The sequence below is a fragment of the Anser cygnoides genome, chromosome 2 (assembly GCF_040182565.1).
Source record: "Anser cygnoides isolate HZ-2024a breed goose chromosome 2, Taihu_goose_T2T_genome, whole genome shotgun sequence".
In the NCBI taxonomy this organism is placed as follows: domain Eukaryota; kingdom Metazoa; phylum Chordata; class Aves; order Anseriformes; family Anatidae; genus Anser; species Anser cygnoides.
In genome coordinates, this window is record NC_089874.1 from 140,149,238 (window position 1) to 140,165,596 (window position 16,359).

At 41.7% G+C, this 16,359-nt stretch overlaps 1 long non-coding RNA gene across 1 annotated transcript; it reads left to right on the top strand.

The window, feature by feature from the left end:
* The first annotated feature begins 1,294 nt into the window (after positions 1 to 1,294).
* LOC106035248 (uncharacterized) lies at positions 1,295 to 15,757 on the top strand. Its single transcript, XR_010828729.1, has 3 exons — positions 1,295 to 3,059; positions 5,755 to 5,923; positions 12,853 to 15,757. It is a non-coding gene; the product is annotated as an uncharacterized lncRNA (long non-coding RNA).
* The last annotated feature ends 602 nt before the right edge of the window (positions 15,758 to 16,359 follow it).

The following is a 16,359-nucleotide window of genomic DNA, read 5'->3' on the forward strand; positions in this document are numbered from 1 at the left end:
AGTTGCTCAAGCGTGTGCAGAGAAGGGCAACAATGCTGGTGAAGGGACAAGAAAACAAGGTGAGGAGCAGCTGAAGGAACTGGCGCTGTTTAGTCTGGAGCTGAGGAGGCTCAGGGGAGACCGCATCTCTCTCTACAACTACCTGCAAGGAGGTTGCAGCAAGGAGGGGGTCAGTCTCTTTTCTCAGGTGACAAGTGATACAACACAAGGAAATTGTCTCGAGTTGTGCCAGGGGAGGTTTAGGTTGGATATTAGGAAGAATTTTTTCATGGAGAGGGTGGTCAAGTATTGGAAGTGGTGGAGTCCCCACCCCTGGAGGTATTTAAGACACATGTGGATATGGCACTGAGGGACATGGTTTAGTGCTTGGACTTGGTAAGTCATATTTGATGGTTGGAGTTGGTGATCTTGAAGGTCTTTTCCAGCATGGATGATTCTATGATTCTACAGATTTCAGCGCCTGTGGTTTTGCCATGCAATGGAACATGATTCTCCGAAGTACTGGAATCCCAACATTGTGCCAGTGCTGAGAGACAAGAGTGTATTGTTTTGGGCTCAGCAATATATACAACTATACTGCTCTAGAGAGCTGAAATTGCATTTTCTTTGCAGTTTCATGCTTTGGTGTGCTTTGTGTCTGTACAAGGTTTGGGGTTCTGTGAGGTGCCACTCGTAGATACATCCTAAAGAAGTGAATGTGCATCCCTATTTACTTTACACATGCTTTTCTGAGCCTTTCTCCTTTCAGCCTGTCAGACAGAGCCATTAAACGTCCAGCTTTACCATCTCATTTAATTGTATTCATTAGCTTGTGAAGACATCCATGCATTCACAGACATCAGCTAGTGAAGGCCAGTAAATTATGGAAAACTGGTGCATCGGGATCGGCCTCTTCCAGGTGTCTGGGATGTCAGAGGTAGGCAGGAGCCTGCAGAGGCCTTTCTGGAGGTAGCCTGCAGAGCCTGGAGGAGGCAAGATGTGTTTCAGATGGGCTTTATCCTGGCTCACTTGAGTACTGACATTGCAGAAAAGGACGCACAACAGCAATGAGGAGGATCGAGCAAGCCCTATCAACGCAACCAACTTCACTGCAAATTTATACTCTTTGGAGGCTCCTGCTCCAGCAGACAGCTGCCACAGCTCGTGAGGAGTGCAAATGCCATAAGAGGCTCTGTTTCCAGTGTCCCTTGCCTGGTACATCTCTGATGACTGTGTTCTCCAGCATGAGGACTGCTTCACCTTCACCTTACTCCAGAAGTGGAGACAGGAGGCTATGTTATCAAGGACCTGCTGACTCAGATGAGGTAGATAATCAAGAGGATCTGGAACCCCATGTTTGGCGTGAAATTTCAAATAGAAGATAATACATTGTAGGAAAATATCACAGAAATTTCCTCCCTTGAAGAAACTAACACATGAATGACCCCTGCCCCTTGGGACCCACCCAGATCTCCACCCCAGAGAGAAGCACAGCTGTCTGCCATTGCTCCTCCCGCACGGTTATTCATCCTCCTGGTTTTCTTCCACGGACACGTCACCCCCTAGTAGCCTCCCTTCAGCAGATTCCCAGTATTCCTGCAGGCATCTTTCCCTAGCTCGGCATCCTTTTTCCAGGCTCTTTGGGAACATTCTCCTGACTGATTTTCTGTGATTTTCTGTGGCAGTAGCGAGACCTTCAGTGCTCCTTGTGTATTTTCTGTCCTTCGCCTGGTGGCTCTGAGGTGAGAATTGGCACTGCTGACCGTGAAAGAGCTGGCAGCCATGGGCCTTGCTGCATCTAAACGTTTATTTCAGATTGCTCATGTCCATTGTTTTGCAGTGCCAGAGAAGTCTGAGTGCAAAATATGGAAATGGTGCCTAGTCACTGTCACGTTTTCCTGCCTGCCCTCTGAGTCACAGCACTCTGGTTAAAGGGAAATAAAAAGCACAGGTAAAAGTCAAGCTGGCAGAAGCAGCGTGCTGCAGCAAAGCATGCTGTGTTCGGTGCTGCCTCCTGTATCAACAGGATCACCAGGAGAGCTCCAGTTCCACGTGTCCCTCATTTCAATGCAGTGCAATGCAAGGAGCACTCTGCTTGATTTTCCAGGTGCAGGGGTGAATCAGCGTTTAGCAAAGTGCTCTGCCTTGTCCGATGGAGTACTGGAGATCTGGGGAGTATGGAAGAGGAATAAACGTAAAACAACATTTATTTTTGATGAGGTCACTTTCCTGACCACAACCACACAGGATCCTTTATGGGTGACTGTCAGCTTGGCGGGGCTAACACATTCTGCTCTCCCACAGCCTCACTTTGCCTCATCCCTCCTGCTAAGCATCTGGTGCAGACAGCGAACCGTAAACTATCCTCTGTCTGCTGGAATTTGGATGCTTCAGCCTAGCGACTGGTGCAGAAAATGAAATGAGCACCTTGGAGCTAACAAACATTCAGGGTCAGCAAACTGCCCGCCGGCTGCCTTTGGAAAGCAGAACGTTGCAGTCGCCTGGTGGGGAAGAGCAGGAGTAATTGCAGGAAGTCAACTAATTCATGCACAACAAAGCTAATCATTAACAGTGGGCTACATGGCCCTTCTTCTGCAGTGCTGACCAATTACTTCCAAGTCATGTTTTAAGGCTAATGTGTAACAAGTGCTGCTCAGTAGCTGGAGCAGAAGGCATCTCACCGGGTGCGTGGATGTCTGCTCCCTCCCTCATCCTTGAGCTGGAGCAAGTCTCACTCCTCAGGCTGCCAGTGCAACATTATTGATTACTGGTGGATATGTTGCTATTAAAAGCAGAAAGTCAAAGGGGCAGGCCTGGCTGGGATTTCTGTTCACTAGAAATTATCGTGGTTCAACTCCTTTGTTCCCATGTTTGTCCTGGAGAGAGAGAAACCCACAGACCTGGCCTTAAACAGGGATGGGCTCACCCAGATCACAGCTGCAGTCAATCTCTGGCCCTATTACCAGTGACAAAGATGCAGAAAAAGAGCACGCCTGAAAGCTGGGGGGAAATCCAGACGATGATCTAGTTTTGCCCTACAGCTCTTCAGTTCTGATTTACCTCCTACTTCACATCTTCAGGTAAAGTGTTGTAGGCACAGTTCAGTGCTAGTTGCTGCTGGATGGGAAAGAGAGTTTTCCTTCTGGCTAATTCCCATTTGAACAGCCAGTGGTAAGAAGAATGACGGTGTTAATAAGATGAGCTTGGCAAGAGATTTGAGTAGAGAATAAAACAACACTGGCTAAAGCAGGTGCCATCAGTGGCAGACAGGGAGACATGGGAATATAAGAGGGACAAGTTTTGGACACTTACAAAGGGGTGAAAACTTTGAATCTGATCTTAGTGTCCCAATATGCCACCCACTTCTGTAAGTGACTGGGTTTGACATATGTATTTGTGTGTATGTATGAAGGTGCAGTCACCAGGATGCAAAACAGTAATTGCATGGGCTTTAATGGGTTTTCAGTCTTCTTCCACGAGGAAAAACAAATCCTAAAATTAAGCCTCCACTTGGCACTTAAAGCTGCAATTTTTATGTTGCATTAGCGGGCACCTGGCACTAGCACGATGAATGTGCTGGGGGCACTGCTATTTAAGCCACGAGCAGGTACGACGTGACAGTGCCTTTCTGCTGGGTGCCTTGCTTACACAACCATGCAAATACTTCCTGGAGAATAAATTACCCAGCCAATTTCCTCTGTTTTCCTGTTTGTAAATTGCCTCTGAGTAGCTCCTGTTTTTCTTGAATGTGCTTTTAGTAAATACATCAGGCTATGGACAAGCAGCTTATTGTGAATGCTCAGTATTTAAGAGTCAAGTTGGTTTCGTGCATTTTAATTTTATACAAAAGTGATTTCTATTTTCTGGATGGATGAAAGTTAAGTCCCACAGAGTCTGGTTTCTGGTGTGAACACTCATTCTTAGAAGTCAACCTTGCATTTGTGTGTGCCTATTTGTTTTTCATTTAAAATTATTTCTTTGACAAAATAGCTCTGTCTGGGAGCTCAGTGATCCCAGCGGAAAGGCTGTGCAAACTGCAGTAAGCAAGAGATGCAGCTCCCTGGGGGGTTCAGAAATGGCTGTTTACCACCAAATGTTTGTGTTGGTCGTCACAGCATCTTTGGTGCTGCTTTGGTGCTCTGTGTAGCTCCTAGGAGCCTCACACCAAAACTTGAATGACACCAGCTGGGCACAGACCAGAGGCTGGGATACAGGCCACGTATCTGTGAGTGCAGGAAAAGGTCAGGTGAGGAGTAATTCAGTTAGAGATGGCTACACCAGATCTTACCCATTCAAAGATTATCCTGGAGAGGAGACACTGAAAATGTGAGTGCTACTATGGTTGTCTTTGCTGACTTAGAGCATTCAATGCAGCACCTTCAATGTTGCAGACCACAGTTAGCGCCAGGTCCTGTGCCTAAACCCTTGTGTGTGTTATCCAGTGACGTGCCTGCTCCCCTTTCCTATGGGAGTCACTCATTACAGTGCTGCAAAAGGGAGTTTTGGACTTTAAACCAGTCCCGTGGTGTAGGACATGGTTTTCTGTTTCACTTATATGAGAGGAGGTATGCCCATTGCAGCTGGACTTAAGCTGATCTGATTTAAACTGGAAAAGTACCCGGCACCACTGGTGGCATTTCGCCAATGAGTGTGTGAAATGTCGACATCTTTGATGTCTCATATAACCATTTGAAAAACATTTATTTTTTTTTTTTTAATTCTAGGAAAAGGTACAAATTCAAACTATTTCTAAGATTTTCTCCAAGAGCGCTTACATACAGCAACCAATGTTCAGGAATATTTTAACAAGAATATAAGAAGACTATCCCTTTGAATAAAAACTGAAGACTGGTTTTATGGCTATTCGTTACGCTACTCAGCTGCATTCCACAAACACTTGTGTTTACCAGAATGCTTGTAAAAAGAAGAAATGTTGTAAACATTTGAGTGAATGTGGATTTATACAAAAACTTTTGCCCCCAGAACATTAAAGTAGCTGTCTTAAAATGTTGCTTTTGATTTGGGAAGGATCTGGTGAGAGAGTAGAAATCCTGTATAACACTGATTGTTAGTAGTAAAAAATCTAAATAACTCCATTGCATTTGGTGTACTTATTTTGGATTTATAGACATATGCTGAAACCAGATCCAAGCTTTTATTTTTACAGACTTTTTTTTTTTTTTAATCTAATATGGCTTTCAGAGGAAGTACTTTGAATCAAGTTCTGTTGTGTTTGTTTGTTCTGTGCTTCATAAAATTGTATAAAGTGATTTAATCTCTGTCTGATCGTGGGACTGAAGATAATGTAATAATAAGGCTTAGTAAAATCGCATCAGAGAAAATTAGGCTCTTTTGTAAGGTCAGAAAAATGTTACTTTATCTGTGAAGATGTCTAATTTCCAGTGAAGTCTGCCAGAAAACCAGCAGGTATAGGCTGCTGCTGTGTGGGGTCTTTCCTTATCTGTAGCCTTGGCACACATCCCTGCGCTTCCTCTGGGTGTCCCGACACCAGAGATCTCTGTGCATCCAACAGCCACTGGTCTCTGTGTCACCCCACTTCTGTCGACTGTCTGAAAGCCTTAGGTCATCCAGGACCTGCAGGATATCGCACCATTGCTGACTTACTCAAAAAATAGAGATGTATTTCCTAGGCTGTAAGGTATGAAATGGAAATGGCCAAATCTCTGCAAACCATAGCTCTCGCAGGGACACAAAGATGTACCTCAAGAAATCAGGGGGCCACATAAATTAATGCACCTCCTGTGTCGTGTCTAGCCATCTCTGGAACAAGGAATCAGCAGTCCAAAAAGCTCTGGGAGAACAAACTCAGGCTGCCAGTGACTGACCTGGATTTGGTGGGACTCCCTCAACCAACCCAAACTCCTGGGAAACAGCAGAAGATGCTTGGAAATGGGGACACAGGCCAGGAATCTTTAGGATGAAGGTACATTCTTTATTTCCTTAATGAAAAATGGATCAAATGTTTTCAGAACAATGAGCGTTTGAAACACTAGTGCTAACTTAGAAGTTTCTCATGAATTTTTTTCCTGATTTGGAATCAAGGTGGTGGGGGTTTTTTTTGTTTGTTTGTTTGTTTTTTCATTCTAGCAGAATTACCTGTCCACCGTGGATATCTGAGTTTGAATCAAAGTATTACTTTAACAATTCTGAAAGACAATAAACCCCCCTCTCTTCTTTCTCCCAAATTTGCTTTTCCCCAGTGCTCCACTAGTAATTTTGCTGTGTCTCTTTGTGATGATGATGCATCATGATGGGGAAAAGGGAACTTGTAGCAGGTTTGCAGATTTTGGCATGAGAGATTTTTACCTGGCTTTACAGTACCTTCAGGGAAGTAGCATATGAGCCTTACTGCAAAGACTAGATTTTGTTCAGGTGACACATGATGGATTCCAGCTTTCTCCATGAGAACAGAGAGCATTTGACTCTGAAGTGTACAGAATTTCCACAGCTGTTAAATCTGCTTAATTTTATAGGCCAGGATGTTTGCCCACAGGCTCAGGTGTAACACTTACCCCTAGATCCCCTTTGTGAGTGGCAGAGAACTGTAAAGCCTGAAGAGGAGCTGTGGCAGGAAATCTGGAAGGATATTCTTGTCTGAACACTGGAAGCAGAGGGGTTGATCAAATCGGTCAAGTTTTGAGGGCTGCAGCACATGTCCAAGTTGTTGCTGCTCTGCTGTACTGTCTGGTCCGTGAAGATGCTAAGTTTGCCTTCTACATTTAGGTGTGTGGACCTTCAAGGGAGATACTGGAGGGGTGGATTTTCTGATCCTGAGTATTGGGAGCTGCAGTAATTCACTGCAGTTTATTTTCATTCTGACCACTAGAAGAACAGCCTGACAAGAGTTGGGCTTAAATTATCTACTTTATTTCCTACACCGATCATTGACTTTGCTGCTGAAAAGATGATAACTGTCGAGATTCACTAACCGCAACATGAGAAAGCTACAAACAGGACTCTGCAAGAAATCCTTCCCAGATTTCCACACTTCCAATTTCTTTATCAAAGCATTTGCAATTCTCATTTCAAAGTCATGGAAATAATAACCAATATTGAGTAAAAATAATGACAGATATTTAATCAAAAGTTAGAAAATGTGATGAATAGCCACCGGCAATGACATTTCTGATTACCTGACTGTGCCAGAACAAACAATTCACAAAACAAAGCTACCACTCCAGAAATTGCACGTTCCCAGGTGAGATCTGAAGCAAATCAAAAATGGGTCAGTGAATAGTAGATTATTTAATTTCTTTGGAGTAATTTTAAGTAAACCCCTGTGCCATGTGACTGTATCTATACATTATTCAGTGGCTGGGACATGCAGTCAGGGTGGTAAGTAAAGAAATCTACTCTTAACCTCAAGCCATTAATAGTTGGTTGATGAACTGAATCGCAAGAGCTCGTTGTGCTTCAGTGAGCTGAACACAAAGCCTCCTGTGTAAATATTCACTCAGATAAGTGAATTCACTCTGGCTGCATTTCTTCCATTTCCTGTCACTCATGCACGTGCTCTAGCTGCTGTATTTTAGCCACACCTAGTATGAGTATTAAACTTGAAAATAAGAGTAGTCACACAGACAACAGGTAGTCATCTGATCTTTAGATAGAAGGAACCATTCTATCTGGCCATAGGTTGTCAAAACTGATCAGCAGGCATGGTATTTCATGATAGGGGAACTTCAGTAAATTCTGTCTATGACAACTTATGGGGAGCTTGTCTGTCTGGAACAGGCAAAACAATCCTAACTGTATCACCACTGTATTTGTCCATGCATATCACCTCAACACAAAAACCATACTGGAGAGTCTGTGCAAGAAGACCAGCAAAGCAGCAGAAAATGCTACTGATGAGAGAATAGAAATGATCTTCTCTTTTGCTGGTAGTCAGTTATTTCTGATAGAAATCCTGGCAGAACCAAAGCTGCTTTAAAGAATTGGCTAGAGAGAGGGGAAGATGCTTCTCACCTTCTCTGAGAAGGAGTAATCTGCATGGAAGGAATCACAGAGGTGGGTATAAGATCTCATACATTAAAAACATTAACTTAAGCAGAGCTTTACATTCTCTTCCGTATTATAGCTATAAGAATGTATGAGAATGACCATCATCACAGGGAAGAGCAGAGCATCCCACCCTGGCTCTTTTTGGCCACACATTGTACGTGCTAGGAGAAATACTTTAGGATCAAGAGCTATTGGATTGCTCCTGCTCCTCCTATACGTTCAAAACATTGATTTGCTAATTGTGTTTGGAAGGCCACATCTGTCAGCTAAGATGCATGTTTTAATCTTCGAATTTCCAATCTACTCCTTTTCGATTGTATCTTGAACTATTCTTGCTTTCAATGGGAAAAAATAATTTATATGTCAAACTAAAGAAGCAAGGTTGACAGTTTGGAAAAAAAAAAAGAGGAAGGATGGAAGACAAGAAAGGAAGAAAAAGAAATAAAGAAACTATGTATGTATTTCTACCAGTTATTTGCATTATTCTAACCTAAAATGAGAGAAAAAGAAATAGAAGAAATGGCCGGTTTAATACAGGCTCCCCACTCACATCATAGCAAGGTTAATCAAAAGATCTCGGTAGGGACTCCTTTCACAGTCTGCTCATGTTACCATTTTAGGGTTACTCTGCAGGAGCTTTGCTATGTTTTTTATCTCTACTCAGAGGCAGCGGGTTTTTTCCATCTCTGTGTATGGTACCACTCAATAGACTGAGGATGTAAGAAATTTCCTGGCATGTAAACAGAATGCTATAGTGAAGATAGTAGATTTTGACTTTTAATATGTTTCCACTACATGTTATGAATCTCAGTTCTTACAGCATTTTTATTTTACTCACAATTTCTGGTCTGCTAATTCCTGATGGGCTCCTTTCCCATTTCATTATTATCGCCTATTTCTTTCACTTTTCTTTTGACCCTTTGTTCCCCCTTGACTCCTTTGTCTTTCACTTGTATGCCCTGATTTTCTTCTGCCTCTAGTTCCTTTCATTCCATTCTCTTGTATTAGCTTTTACCTCCATCTCTTTCTTTGTGTTGTCCTCTTCCTTGCCCTCACATCCTTCATTTTCTAGAAAATTGTCACATTGGCATGAATTACTGGGGAAAGGTTGGAGATACGAGTCTTTGGGGATAGAGGAATTTATCAACAATCAAGTTTGTGAACAAAAGCCAGTTCCTGTTTCAGGCAAAGCTAAGCCATTAGGAGAGAAGGAATTATTTTTGAAGACTGCAGAAGGAAGTCAGCCTAGGAGTCAAGGTGATAGGCTCCACGTTGGATATACTGCAGGCTTGCTGTGTGACCTTGAGTAAATTACCCAGCCTTCGTGTGCCAGGATGAGCAATTTACCTACCTGTTAAAATTACCATAACAATATTTCTGTCTTAGGAGTGCTGCAAAGTTTAATTAAGCTTGGTAAGCACTCGAACATTCTTCATTTAGTATAATTATTGCCATTATGTATTAACCCACTATGACATTTTAGAGGCAATAGATGTTTTAACTACTCCCTTTCAGTCTTAAATAAGACAGTATCCTTCCACTACATTTAGCCAATAATTAAATTGGTTTGGAATATATATTAATTGTGGCTGGAATTACAGTGATCGTTTGAAATCTCTAGATCTCTGAATTCCACAAAAGCCCTGAACAAATACACAGATGCTGAACTCACCCAACTCCTCTGTGTACCAGAGGCCCAAAGTCCCCAGCTGCCTGAGGAAGGCTGCCTTCACCAACCTTTACTTTTAGGGTAGGATATGCCGTATACAGTGGCTCAGATGTTTCTTGATTGTTTACCGTCAGTGAGTTTATTGACTCCTTGTGGACGAGGCTATGCTTCAGCAAAATTCTCTCAAAAAACCAGAACACCTCCAAATGTGAGGAGATGCTTCAGCATCTAAGGCTGGCCAGTGCTGTCTGACATCTTCTCGTGGTCACTGGAGAATGCACAGGGGAGGAGATCCATGCCAAGAATGAGACAGCAGAGCCCAGCCTGCTGCACCCACTCGGGATAGCTTTGTGTCACTGAAGGTGGTGGGGAACCCCCAGGTCTGGTTGGGTAGCTCTTTCATGAGTAAAGCACATCCTTTGACTTCATGGGAGAGTCAAGAGAGTGGAGTGCTTTGAAATTAGGCTTGCTATCCGTTCTCTGTCCTGTATAAGCACCTGTTCACCTTAATTCATTTATACAAATCTAAGAGAGAATGAGATTTCAACATAGCTTTGCACAAGAATTTTGCACAAATGAAATCCAGTTAATTCTTTTTATCAAAAGTGGATAAGCCTCTTTTGATTTATTCTTGCTAAAAATGCAGGCTGACATTTTGCTCATAACTCTAAACCACTCCCTTCAAGATATTTCCAAGTCACTTCTTTCCACAAAGACATGGATAAGATCTCATTTGTGAGACTCTCAGCTGACATGGCTTTCATATGAATTCCTCCCCCCTGACAAGGGAAGCTAAAACCTACTTCTCCCATGCATCTCAAAGTGAAATTCAGTACCTTTTTGTCTGATTGTTTATCATTTCTTGCAAATACTCAAATCCATTTCCTTTGGAAAAGGTTTGTCTTTGTATGACAGGCATACAAATAGGTTTTATTATAATACTCTATTCATTGGTGCAGCTTAGCCTGGAGATAAAAAGGAATTCATTTTCTAGATTTTCCCTGAATGTCATCTCTGCATTATCAGAGTTCTTAACTCAAGAAGAATAAGCTAAAGAAAAAAATATGAACTGACACATTGTACCTGACTTCATGTTAGTGACCAAGAGCCCAAGCTTCCCCCCAGTGAATTGAATCAAAGTGGAATCAAGAGTGAGAGATTAGGCAGAAAAGCACCCAGTCATCTGAATTTCAGTAATGGTAACTTAGAGTAAGCCAGTGTAATCTTTTAAATATTAATAGTGAACTCTGCTTACTTATCCATAATGTTGTATATGCCCTAAAGGTCAGAAAAAATGTATTTCCTTTTCACTTTTTTTTTTCTGACAGACTTTGACATGTATATCTGTGTTTCTTTCTAAAAACAAAAAATTACCATATTATCATGCTAGACCCCTTGCTGGTAAAGCAAAGCAGCCTATCATGACTGTGAAGAATCCGCGGATAATAATCTCTCGATTATTATCTTGCCTTTATTTTTTTTCTGCTGAGGCTTGAAGAAAACCAGAGCAGGAGTCCCTGCAGGCGCGTTTGCTGTAACTGTTCATGGCCATTAACCGTCAATGTGAGTTGGTCTTGTAGGGCTATTATTCGGTGCTGTACAACCAGCGCCAGATGGCCAAAGGTACATGTGAACATAACTCTCACTCACCTTCTGCAGAGCATAAGTCAGGGCCCTGCAATCCCAGCTGATGGCTGCTTTCACACGTGGTAGCTGCAATGTCCCCTTGTGCTCGTCAGTGGGTATTCCTGCCATGGGAAACATCCACACTTTCAAAAACCCTCACTGCAGCACTCTGTCCAATGCTCAAAACACTTCTGCAAGTTGTGCTGGCTGGGAAGTAGTCCAGCACTATGATTTGTGGCACATCGAGGGATTTAGATATGTATCAGCAACTGCAGAGGTTGTGCTGATTATAAGAGAAAGACAGAGGATGGGCTGAAAGCTTTATTCTATCAAAGTCAAGGAAAATATGTTTAGTAACAGAGTAGCAAAAATAAAATAAAAAAGCACTAACTGGAGAAGATTCATACTGCCTATCTCCACCAAGTTTCTCCTCTTCAAGAACTGAGCTGGTGAAATGAAGAGTGACTCCCGTTAACAGACATCAAGTAGCCCATGGCCCAGCCAGTATGTCCACGGAGGCATGGGCTCCTGGCATGGTTATACAAGCTGGGCAGGTCACAAGCCCCATCCTCTAAAGGAAGGCTTTCTCTTATCTTATGGAACCACTATATTCTTTGCTGTCCTGTTTCCACAAAGGAGATACAAAGAGATGCTCCTTGGAATTTGCCCCTTCTTTTCATCTCACTACTGAACTCCAGAGAAATTCCTTGAATGGCAAGTATAAGCTTAATTAATGATAGCTGAGTTGCAAGTAAAACTACGAAATCTTGATATGCTTATCAAAATGTGAAGCAAATTAAACAGTGTTGCTCTGAATAGTTAGGGTACTGCCCATCATGCTGCTGCTCTCTCTCTTATTGCTTCCTAAGTTCACCTATTGTCTGATTCAGTCTCACCAGCAGCCTTGTCCTACAAATTATATAAAATAATTTAGGAAATTAAAATTAAGACAAGAACTTCATCAAAGGGCAAGCATTAGCATGACAATAACATCTAAACACCAATCATGAGGGGCAGGCATGATATTAGAAAGGGGTTGTTCAGAGTGCCGCAGTTTCCAGGCTGGTCCCTTTGCTAGTGCTAAGATCTGTAGTAAAGTCTGTGGTCTGATCTGATTTTGTAGTGTCAGGCCTGACTTTAGGACAGTCAGTAGAGCTTGACTCAAACTAAGGAAAAAGCTAAATTCAAAGAGAATTTTGTTTGTTTGTTTGTTTGTTTTTTAAATTGAAGTCTGTCTGTTTCCATGTCTAGTGAGCCAGAAGCAGTTTTCATCAAATGTTCTATGTCTTCTGACAAAAATTACCCAGAAATTTGCTTTAAAATGCATCATGTAGCGTGGGCTCTGGTTCTTCTGTTACTGTATAATTAAGCAGGAGTTATTTTGCTTTCCTTGTGAGGAAGCTATGTTGTCTTATATGTTCTTTAAGGCTTGTTTCCCTTAGTATCTCATTCCTCTAAGGATCAAGCAGGAATTAGGAAGCACTGATCTCAGGGGCCCATGGGTCTGGGTGGAAGCCCATCCCACAGGCACTCAAAGATCTCCTGCTTTTCAGGATCCTGATGACATGGTGGTCCTGGAAAGAGGGCAGGCAGTGCTTCCATGTGTTTAAGTAGACATCCCTAAGCTGGATGGAAGAACCTAAAACCTCTCAGGGCTGCCCCGAAGGATCCTGAAATACAGACAACCTGGGACTTTGGTGACAGTGATGGACTTTGATTTCTTGAGCAGTACTGAATCTGGTGAGTAAGACAGTGTTGTTAATGATTTATGTAGGTTAAGACTGGCACTGCCTTTTGAGTTTCTTTCTTCTATAAACATTATTATTTGAGTCTGAAAAGTTGTAATGTTTCAGACACATGGTAACACTGGCAGAAGACTTTCAAGCAAAACTTTGAATGTAGATAGCAGTGTGTGTATATGCACATGTAGATACAGGAGGCAGAGAAAAAGACTGTTAAATATATTCTCTGTCATTCTGTCTCTTCTTTTTATAAAATCTAATTTGTAAAGGATCATTGAGCTCCAAGTCATTGCTATAACAAAGTAGAAAGTTTGATCTAGAGCAGCTGATCCATGAATATCTTAAAGACTAATTTGTGGCTTTGAATTTTTCCTGACCATTAAAACCAGGTAAAACTTTTTTTTTCCTTAAAAAAAAAATCTCCAAGAAGTTTTACCATATTATCAGACCTATTTCTAAAGAAAAGTAAATGTCTCCACTACTTATTCTTGAAGCAATGCTTGTGATCCAAACATAAACATGTGGTCCTAGATTCTGCAGTAAATGTAAAGCTCCAGAAGGTAGGTATGATCTTGAAGGCTCTATGGATCCTATTAGACATTTAATTCTGCCTTGAACTGTACAGGAACCCCAAGAACTAACCTGAATTGTGCATTTCAGTAGATTACAGTATCAAAACGTGCCTAAAGTCCTGTTGCGAATTCATCCAGCTAAGGATACAGAAGCTTTGAGAAAGCCCTTCATTGCATATGATAGAATCTATTTGCCTTATAATTGTAGTACTGGTTCCATAAAGAGACCCCCAGCAGTTGCTAATTGCATCCAGAAAACTCATTACATTATACCAATTGGATTTTTAATTAGAAATGCAGATGGCAACTCATTTATTACTGCTGTAAGATCCAACTGGGAGAAAAATCTCAATTCTGTTTTGGATTCATTCACCTTTTGGATGCTGGAAAAGAATGAGGAATGAGAATGGTGAAACTGTGACTGATTGTATGCCTTCCAATAAAGATGCATTATTGCACGGAGGCTGAAGGTCACAAGAAGTAAAAGGAAGAAGCATCTAGGAAGCTGGTTTCAGAAACATAAGGAGCTCTACAAAAAGTTCTGTTGGGATAGCAAGCTGAGAAGTTGAGAAGCGAAAAGTTAGCCAAACTGATTTTGCAGAGATACTGATACACCCTTCTCCCTTCTTCTCAGTGGAGAGGATGGAGGTGAGCATCTCAACCTACGATTAAAATTCCCTTTTGTCTGTAAGTCCTTCCCTCACTGTGTAGAAGAAACATGCCTCGTGCTGGCAGCGGTTAGCCTGTTAAGGCAGCAGCGCTGTGTGCCAAAGTGCTTGGAAACGACTGGGATTCTGCTCCTGATGGTGGTCACTGCAGGACCCAGCAGTCTCTTGACTACACAACAGGCAAGGTCATGCCCTTGCACCATTGAGGACTAATAAAATCCAAGACTGACATTTTTCTCTGTTTGCCTTGTCCTTTTGGACTGTGAATTCTTTGGGAAAGCAGCTCACAATTATACATTTCTGCAGCCTGGAGCAATGCAGTCCTTGAATCAGCATGAACAGACAGCAAGCTCAATGCTGCCCAGCTCTTTCCTCTGATGGTGTAAAAGGTGTGTGGGAGCCTATATGCCGTATTTCTGCACCTTTTTTTTGTTCAACTGTGTCTTCTCATTTTGTCCTTTTTGTTTAGAAACACCATGCTCTGTCTCTTCCACTCGTATGCCATCAGGAAAAAAGACAAGTGTTTCTCTTCTGCTGTAATGAAATCACTTGAAAATAAAATACTGTTAGCCCAAGTCAACGTGAAGAGGTGAATGCTATCAACGTGTTAGTTACTGTTTCCTCTATAGACACCTTCTTTTTTGTGTGTGTGAATCTCTGTCAAGTGGACAAAATAACATGTCTTCTTACCTGCAAATCCTGTGAACACCAGGCTATTGTCTTGGGTCATGAAAGAGTAGCACAGCAACAAGGACATGGATTCTCTTTTATAGTCTTCTGTTGCCCGTCAGAAAACTTCAGCATTGCTAGAATTCCTAATGAGAACTTGGGGGTAAAAAAAACTTGGAAGCTTTTATTGCAATTTTTAATTTGTGAGTTATTAGAACTACATATTCTATTTCTACTAATATTAGAATGTTATTATTCTGAAAGTTGTGCTTTCAGAAATACTTTTAATCCTTTATGAGTACATGTCAGAGCCTGCTACGTGTTGCTCTGGATAAATGAACAATTGCTGGTCTTGCTTTCTGTGATGCCAGAAAATTAAATGAAGGCACCAACCAAGAAAGCAATCCTGCTACAGCCTGAAAGAGGGTGCTTGCTTTTTCCTTTAACTCAGAGGGCAGCAGGAACAGCCTCACTGGCTGCACAGGGCCACCTCCTTTCATTCATAGTTGCTCATGCTATTTCATTCCAGGAAAAGATCAAAGTTCCAAATATAATTTATCTCACCTGGTGCATCCCATTTTAAGTTCCTGAGTTCATTTGCTTTAACGAGGACAAATTTAAGCCATTCAGGCTGTCTTTTTGCATTACATTCTTCCTGACTTCTTTCTTTAGTTAAAAAACACCTGCTTGGTGTAAGGTCTAACGCCAGCACAGTATTTGAACTTTACCAAAAGCAGACCTACTGTTAGGAATCCATTTTGCTGTTCTGTTAGAAAAAGATATCTTATATAAAGCCAGATGATGAAATTCTGCAATACAGTTGTTTAGCATGGGCATGGTGGCCATGCTAAATTTTGGCAGCTATATCTACCATGCTCTTTGTCAGTAGTATTTGAGCTGTAGTGAAAAACCAGTATAAAATTGTTCTGCATTTTAAGAAATTTGTTTAAGAATCCTGATAAACACTAAACCTTTCCTTACACTTCTCATAACTTGGCATTTGTCTTCCAAAAAAATAGATGACCTTGATCAATGAGTATGGTTACAAGCCTCTCTGATGGGAATAATCCAAGTGGGAACTACGCACCTTGGACCTAGAGGCTGCAGTAGCAAGTTGACAAGAAAGCCAAGGAGTGGGGTTAAGTGTGTATTTTTACAGAATTGTCCATTGTCTTGATTTCCCAAAAGGTCACTGGTACAAAACATGCCATTCGTCTACGTGCTATTCCAGGTAAATACCTAATTGTCACAAATATCATCCTGCACCAGTGAAGTCCAGCCACCAGGTAACAGCTCTCGTTTTCTCTGAAAAACTCTGTGAGTAAAAGCAAGAAAATATAAAGCATAGATATTGATATTGAGTATGTATGTATAAGTGTTAGCATGGCTTGGGTTTGTTTATTAGGATA